This window comes from Physeter macrocephalus, chromosome 8 (assembly GCF_002837175.3).
Source record: "Physeter macrocephalus isolate SW-GA chromosome 8, ASM283717v5, whole genome shotgun sequence".
Classification (NCBI taxonomy): domain Eukaryota; kingdom Metazoa; phylum Chordata; class Mammalia; order Artiodactyla; family Physeteridae; genus Physeter; species Physeter macrocephalus.
The window spans coordinates 29,502,210-29,511,255 of NC_041221.1; positions in this window are offsets into that span (position 1 = coordinate 29,502,210).

The following is a 9,046-nucleotide window of genomic DNA, read 5'->3' on the forward strand; positions in this document are numbered from 1 at the left end:
CGTCCGGAGCCTGTGCTCCGCAACGGGAGAAGCCACAGCGGAGGGAGGCCCGCAAACCACAAAAAAAAAAAAAAAAAAAAAAAAAAAAAAGTGCTTGGTCAACTTTGAAGCCCTATAAAAGGGTAAGTAATAAGTAACTTGTTTGCACTTCCAACAACGTCTTCAGGGTGCAAATGCAAAAAAGATCTTGCATCATTTCATGCTTTGCTCCACCAAGCTGTTCACAGTTATCTCCAGGAAGGCTCTGATCATGTCTCTTTTATCTGCATAGATTTCTGGCTTCTTAATCATGTAATATTGCTGCAGCTATCCTCAGACGCCATGCCTGAACTCAAGAACATTGACTATAATTCAAAAGCGGTGAGGTTTGATTCGAGTATTGATTTATTTACTTTCTTACCACAAATAAGTTCTTAATGAATACACTCATTTATAAGATCCAAACTGAACCTCAGTGTAGCCTATTCCCTGAAAAGATCCTAAAAGCATAATGCTTCTGGCTTTCAAGAGAACCTTCTACAAAAGAAAAGAATTAGACTAGAAAATTTTGTATGAATTTTTTCAATTTTCTTTCCCATTCTAGAGCAATCTAGGTTCTGTATCTCAATATCAAGATGGTACTCTTTTAAAAAATCCTTAAGTTTAATTTTAACATGTTTATGGCTCAGGAAGGAGCTTTGTCGCTTAAATGTGTGTTTGGTAAATGGTAATTCTCCATCTACTAGGTAAGCAATTAGCTAGGCTTGGTGCAGTTGTGAAAACTTAAGAGTTAACTTAGCCTTTTGGGATTGATTTTATGACACTACCAAATTGTCTTGAATCTGGTTACATATCACTTTCCTACGCAAAGAAGCTGGCTCTTAAACAGGCACAGTAATGTCACCGGGAGAATGGAAAGACTGATCGCCAAGCACCTTGGTGTTTTCATCCCTGGAAAACTGTACCTCAAGTCTTTTTCTGTTCCATCAATTCTGTTCTGTTTTGGCCTATGACAAAAACAAAAATAAAAACATGGAAGACAGCAGTGGCATCGTGGTGTCGTCTGAAAAAAAAGAAAATGCACAGCCTAAAAGTTGAGAGTTATGTTTTATTCGGTTTTATTAAATCCTTAAAACTGAGGATTCAAGCCTGGTTCACAGCATCTCAGATAGCTCTGAGAAACCGCTCTGAAGAGGTCAGGGAAGAGCCAGGATATATAGGAGTTTTTGCAACAAAGACCGGGTAGACAGAACATCAAAAGGTGACTGTTAATTAAGGAAAACCACACATCTCAAGTTAATGAGTTTAGAGCTTTTCTATGTATGGGAAGATGCCAAGTCTGGGCTCACTGCAATCATTCCTTTGATGTGTACCTCAGCTCTCTGGGGCCAGTGTCCTGTGCTTTCTCATCCTGAGTGTCCTCAGGGGGCACTGCTGGGGGTGGCTGCTGGTGGCTTGATGGTCACAGCATCCTTTGTTTACTGATACAGCAGGTGGCATTCTTAGCCCACGGTGGTGACAGGGAAACCCAGGAGAAAGCGAAGTGGCAGTGACTGAGAGGTCTAGGCAGCTCTGACAGAGGTTCTAACCACTGCCAACGACTCTGGCCACGTTCATCACTGAGGACAGAGGTGGCCCACCAGGCACACCCAAGGTCTCTGCTCAGCCGGCAGCACCCGACACTTGAGCAGCCCCAGCTGTGAGAGCAGGTGACCACAGGAGACCGCAGCCAGATGTGGAGGAAGTGACCAAAAACGGACGAGGGCTTGTGCGGGAGACGGGGAACATTCACTCTCTCAGTGGATGTCGGATAGAAAGGGGACTCCGAGCTCGTGGGTTCTGTTCACCTATCCTTGAAAGGCCTAGAAGAACATTCATGACCCGGGCTCTCCGAGTTAGGCACCGAGAAGGAGCTGTCCCAATAATGGGTGTAAACCAATAGAAGGAAGCAAAGGGTAAATCTTCATCATATCATAATTCCACACTTTTCCCACACTAAACGTTTCTTGATTAATTTTTTCTCAAACCATTAGTACACAAAATAACACCATAAAATGCTCTTACCAATGATACTGCAAACAATGCAATGCGTCATGGTGACAATCCAGGAGAAATTTTAAGATTTGAACATTCCATCTGCTTTCATTCTAGCTAAATGAAACTTTACTATCTGACACAAGTTTCCGTCAGACCAGAAGGAAAGTAAACTCTAAAGAATGCAATCAGACGCCTCTGAAAACTCACAAGTGGGTTTAGCCTGCACAGTTCAAAGAATCCCCAGGAGACCCAATCAACCAGGAGCTTTATTCTCATTCCACAGGGATGCAAACTCTTCTAGCATCAGTAACACTGGACTTGAAAATTGAAATCTATGAAAAGTATCCATTAGGAGTGAAATATGAGAAGTTATTCTATTAGGGTGAGGTGTAACATTGAGAAACAGACTTACCTACTCAATTCTACGCTATATCTGAGTGTGATTCTAGGGACAAAGATGCTTAGACATCAGTGAGTACAAGCTCTTTGCCATATTAAGTTGTATCCTACTTTTCCTGAGAAGCTTCCTTAACTTTGTACTTCTGGGAGCAGGTCCAGCCTCAGACCCTCCCCCTCGAGTGTTCCTGGGTTTCCTGTGAAAAGGCTCCAGCCCCTTCCTCAGATCCCTGCAAACCCAGGGAGAGGTGACCATTTCTAAGTTCCTCCACTGCTGATTAAGCTGGGTGACATGGGCAAAGGTATTTAACCTTAGTTTCCTCATCTTGAAGTAAGAATAAAAGAATCTACCACATGGGATCATGTGAGGATTAATTAATACAGGTAAATCAGAAGATCACTCAAGTGATTCCTCACAGAAAAAGTAGCCCGGCCCCAAAGTTACTTTATGACTACCTAAATAAACACACTGTAGAGATATTAATTTTATTTTCAACTCTACTGCACCCATCACCCTTTAAGGACCAGTGGTTTGAGGACTTTAGAAAGCATCACAGTCACGTGGAGGGATTGTTAGGACACAGATTGATGGGCCCCATCCCTGGATCTTCTGATTCTGATGGAGCCTGAGAATTTGCATTTCTAACAAATTTCAAGGGAATGCTGATATTGCTGATTTGGGGACCACACAGTGAGAACCATTGTTATAGACCATTAACTCTGTTAGATATTCTCTACGTTAAGCAAACTCCTTTATTCTAATTGGGACAAGATCAGGTTAAACCACATTAGTCTATTTATGATTCTTTTCCAATAACTTATAAGAATTTATAAGCAAAAGTATATTTTCTAAGACTATTTTATGGGACAAGATCAGGTTAAACCACATTATTCTATTTATGATTCTTTTCAAATAACTTATAAGAATTTATAAGCAAAAGTATATTTTCTAAGACTATTTTATAAGTTATTTTCTTTGAATGGGAACTTCAGGAAAGAAAGTGAAGACACAGATATGAATTTGATATTTATAGGCATCACCCAAGTTTGTTCAACTTTGAGTATGAATTATGGCTTGTTTTATGTCTACTGTTTTTATTTACAAAACCAAAATGAAAAGCTGCGTCTCACTGTATGTTGGGAATTTATGAGGCTGGAGAGCAGATGGTACAATCGAGGGCCTAAAGACCTTTTCTTCACTTTCTGCAAAGTGCCAGCTGCAAGGTCTTCTGAGATCACAGGGAGAAAGAAAATCTCATCCTCTTGATGGAAGATGAAAATCCCCGTATCATTTACGAGACTTGGAGAGGAAGTGGCTGTTCACTTCATGATACGGAGAAGCACATACATAGCTCAAGGACCCAAAACTCTGAGCCTGCCTTCCATCACGTTACACACAGAGAAGGGACACAGACATGCCAGAGATAGTCTATATTGGATACAGATGTCTCCCAAAGAACAAGTTTATTCTGTTAAACTGCCACAGCAACACCAGCTGCTTATGAAATCACGAGGAGAGAGAGGTGAAGAGGGTTACATGTTCAGACATATAGTTAAAATCACTTTACAAACCTCATTATGTCTAAAGAAGAGCAAGATGAAAACAGCCGACTTATAAAACCAGACTCACCAATGGGGCCAACCATCCCCCACTCCCTTGAACACCATTTCGGCAAAATATATGTACTAACTGGAGAATTGAAGCAATTATCCAGAGCGCCCAACAAAAGCCCTCTTTGATGCAATCAAGGGCCTGACTTAGTAGGCAGACGTAACTTATATAAATGGAATTGAATCTCATCCCCTTATCACACAGGATGTGTTCAGCCTTCACATTTTAAAAAGACATCTGGCTAACAGTCCTTGAAGAGAGCCTGCCCAGCTTCCTCTAACATTTTGCTTCACTTTCTGATTTTTCTGGCTAAAGATCCATGCATCTTCAATCAATCAATGAATTAATAACGATGCATACAGCTCTGAAAAGAAGAACGGATGGGCAAATATTTCCAGAATTTGAGGGAATGACCAATGACTATAAAATTGATGGAAATGTGCATACTTTCTGCTTCTGGCTCAGAAAGATAAGAATGGTACCAACCAGAGGATGGTACCATGGAAATGCCAACTGAGGCGCTACCTGTGATTTTGAAAATGTGATAGTATCTTTATGCTTAAATTCATTGGAGAATGAGATGCCCGGGAAACTTCAGACAAGAAGAATGAAGCTTGGAAGAGGAGGTGACCCAGGTAAAATACTCTGCACGCAGCCACAGAAACAGCCCCGGTAGTGGGGCCTGCTGCGGGGGTGAGGCTCCTCCTATGATCTGTTTCTTTAAAGCATCAGCCAGGGAGAAAGACTGGGACGGTTAGTATAAACATAAAGATCCACTACCCACAGTCACACCAGCTTCACACAGGCAGTTCTGGTGTGCAGAAATCTTCCAACTACCCCTTCCGTTCACCCGAATGACCCTACACACATTTTCTCTCAGCCTGGAGCTGGTTTCCCCACAGAAGCCTCCCAAAGCCGAAGGCAAGGGAAAGTGTCCTCTGGTACCTCTCCTAGCCCACCATCATATTAGTTATATTTTATTGTGGTTTTCAGGTCTCCCAGATGTCTGAAAGCTCTGTGAAGGCAGGAGCCAGAGCTCACCTTTCTGATGCCTGGTGTAATAGCTGATCCAGAGTAGCAAAAAGAAGTTGCCGAGAGAAATAAAGAAGGAATGGGAGTTTAGATATGAATTTCAGACCACTCTCAAGCTGTAGCTATATGGGCCTTCATAGCAGTCAGCGTTGCCATAGGAACCAGATATGGACATTCAAATTAGGATAATTTGAGTATATATATCGGTCAGGGTTCTCCGGAGTAACAGAACAAGTTGGAGAGATAGATGGTTAGAAGATACATAGATTTTTTTTTTTTTTTTTTTTTTTCTGCGGTACGCGGGCCTCTCACTGTTGTGGCCTCTCCCGTTGCGGAGCACAGGCTCCGGACGCGCAGGCTCAGCGGCCATGGCTCACGGGCCCAGCCGCTCCGCGGCATGTGGGATCCTCCCGGACCGGGGCGCGAACCCGTGTCCCCTGCATCGGCAGGCGGACTCTCAACCACTGCGCCACCAGGGAATCCCCTGGCAGAAGTTTTGAATTTCAAAAGTAAAGAAAAATTTGATAAGCCTCTGGAATAGGTTGAATAGCAGTTGTCCAACAACTCTAAGTACAGTTCAGAAGACTGTCTGCACCCTAAGAAGACAGCTGAGTCACGTGCACAGGGGAAAATACGTTGTCTGTGCGTTTTACCTTGTCAAGATGCCCAAGAGAAAGAGTTAAACCTTTAGTCACTCCGAAAATGACCCTGGGATTTTGAACAGTTTCAGTTGGATGAGAGATGAATCGGAATGTAATTCTAACATATATATGTGTATATATATATATAGTCTACATAGCGTAACTTATGCTAACATAGCTAACAACATAACATAACTATATTGCTTTCTACAAAGTCACCCAGAGCACGTCTGTCTGACTCATCTTTTTACCTCACCCTTTCTAGACAACTGAGAATGGCATAAAAGATTTGTTAAGGTTTCCATTCCTTCGCATTCATCCCAGACCTAGAACTGAGAATTTTCCCATGTTATCAGACCATTCTGCACCTCAGGGGTGAAACTTGACCCTGGAATGCTTTCCTTGGTTTAACTCACTTGGTAACAGCCATGATTAATGACACCTGAGATCAAAACTGTTTTTATTTGTACTTCCCCTTGTCAGCTGTGGCTAAATTCTTAAGTATTGGGGACACTGAATTAGAAGGAGGGTTAAAGTTTTATTTGTTTCCTTTATTCATAAAATTAAAAATGCGCAGACAATATAATGCCCAATTGCATTGCAAGTTACTTAAGTAACGATTTCTGCCCCCTTTAAAATTCACGTTGAAGACAGCAGTGATTGGCGATTTTTAATTAGGAAAACCTAATAAATCCACTCAGGGATTGATATTAGCTGCTGGTGAATAATTCTTTACGAATGTCTCCTATAGGATCTATAAATGTCCCCTTGTTAGTGCTTAAAATCAGTGTGCATGGTATGGTTTCAACTATGTGTCTTTAAAAGCATAGAAAAAGGCTATAAGAAAATACACCCACAATATTAACTAGCAGCTGTATATTTTCAATGTTATTAGTCAGCATTCTGTAAGCATTTCTAAGTTTTCTACCACAAACATGTATAAATTTTAAGTCAGAAAAAAATAAACTCAAAAAATTCAGCATATACAATATGTTATATACTTTAACACAATCACCTAAAAATTCACAGCAAAAGATGGAAAGGAAATAAATCAAAATGTCAACAATATTTATCTCTAAGATGTAGAAATAAAGGAAATTTATTTTCTTCATTTTTGTAACATTTTAGACATTTTGAAAATAATCATGTTTTAGATCCATAGGGATTAAATTAAAGAGACAGAGAAGCACTTTAATAATGATTTATCTTTCTTTGGGGAATAACTGTATGAAAGAGTTTCACTGAAGAGTTCTGTAGCCCAGTAATAATAGAAATCATACTCATAATAACAAAAAGAAGTAATATTTATATGAATGTTATTATTTGCCAAGCACTATCTAAGCATTTACATTTTTTGTCTTATTTTATCTCTACAACAATCTTATGAGATGGATTGCTACTATGATAACCATTTTACAGATGAGAACACTAAGGCTGAAGGGGAGGAAAAGGGAGTTTGTCCAACAGCTAGCAAAGAGTGAGGCCTACGTTTAGACCAAAATCTCTGGCCTAAAAGTAAAAGAATAAAGATGGAAATGGAATATATGGAAGCGGTTCCCTCCTACCCAGGTCAGGATCCTTATACCAGATTAACTTCTAGAAGAAGGGCCCTCTTCCGGCCTAGACAAAACCCAACTCATGAACACCTAACTTATTGTACTTTCATATGGGCTTTACCTGCACACGGACCCATGCACATGGGGACACGTGAATGACCTGAATCCTCGGCAAGCCTAGCTGACCCCTTTTCTCTCTGTGTTTGTGTAGCCCCGTCAGTGGACCCCTTCTTCTTAGCCCTTCTCATCTTTGTAAGTTTACATGTATTTGTGAGATTATTTTTAAGTTATGTCTTTCTGACTTGACTGTTGGTACCATGATAACTAAGATAACCAGTCTATTTCATCTGTAGCCTGATTTGTTTAGCACAGTACCAATTTATGCCTGTTTTACTGGTATATTTATTAACAGTGCCCCTTTTGCTCTCAAACAGATCTGATTTGGACAATGAATTGTGTGATAAGCCTATTTTAGTTTAACTGTATCCTCACTGCCAAGAATAGCTGGCACATTTTGAGAATTTTCTATATATGTGTTGAATGAATAAATGAATGAATGAATGAATACCACTACCACCTGGGAACACAAGTTGCAATTTCTCATTTTTCCAAGTGCTAAGCAAGACCTTTCCCTTGGGAGTACTCATGATGGTGAATTGAAGTGACACATCTAGTCCCCTTGTCACTTGTGTCAGTCACGGCTCATTCAGGGAGCTAGAAACACTCAAGTTACAGAACTGTAGGAATTTGATCTTATACAATCATGGGAGAAGCAGGGAAGTAAAAGTCCAGGAGGGGAGATGCATGGTGAGGCAAGTCACCAACCAGTCAATCCGTGTGAGGTCAAGTGTGTTTAGCCACCAGTGTGGGTCTACAAAGGGGAAGCTCATGGCAAGGCTTTAGGAGACACAACAACATTCAGAGCATAATGGCTGGCTTTCACCACTGCCCTCCAGAGCTCGCATCAATTCATCTTTGGCCAAGGGCAACTCAAGACCACACAGGGAATGAAAATCTGGGAAAGTACGGGTTTTTGCCTAACCAAGTTGACGTAGCACAAACCAGCATGCTTTTCCTCTGTCCCCTCTGTCCACGCACACACACTATTCTTTTTACCTGCAGCGTTCCCAGTCTTTGTCAGTGTCCTACAGACTTTTCAAATGGTCCTGCTTTTTGTTCCTGGGAGGAAATGCCTAAGGTGGCTTTGCCCCAATTCCGAGCTTTTCTCTAAAAAAATTGAAGCAATATTTCTTCGAGTCCTCTGTGTGCTCATTACTGTTAATTGTTTTACCTCACAAGGCTTAATTGAGAACAGGACTGAAACTTAGGAGAGCAAAATTTTTCCTGGAAAAAAAAAAAAAAAAAAAAACCCTTCCACTTATGATGGTGGGGTCAGTATTATGCTTATACTGTGGCTTCTATTTGTTTCTGTGAGCTCTCCTGGGGGTGGGAGGCGGGGAAGTGTGATCACTTGTATAATGTTCCCTTTATCAACAGGAAGGAAGAAGAATTCCTGACTCTTAAAATGAACTTCTAAGTGAACTCAAGGCACTTAACTATTTTCTTTTTAGGGAAGATCCCAGGCCTGGTTGAAGATGTCATGCTTCAGAGTATCAGAGCATGAAGAATGTCCACAATCCTTCCCTGGCTGAGCTGCCAGATATCAAGTTAGAACTGGTGGGAGAGACGTAACACCTGGAGGCAGCCTTGGGCGTGAAAGCCAGCTAGCACAGCCCTGATGTCCATTTGATAGGCAAGTTTATTATTAGGACTGTGTGGCCATGAATTCATAC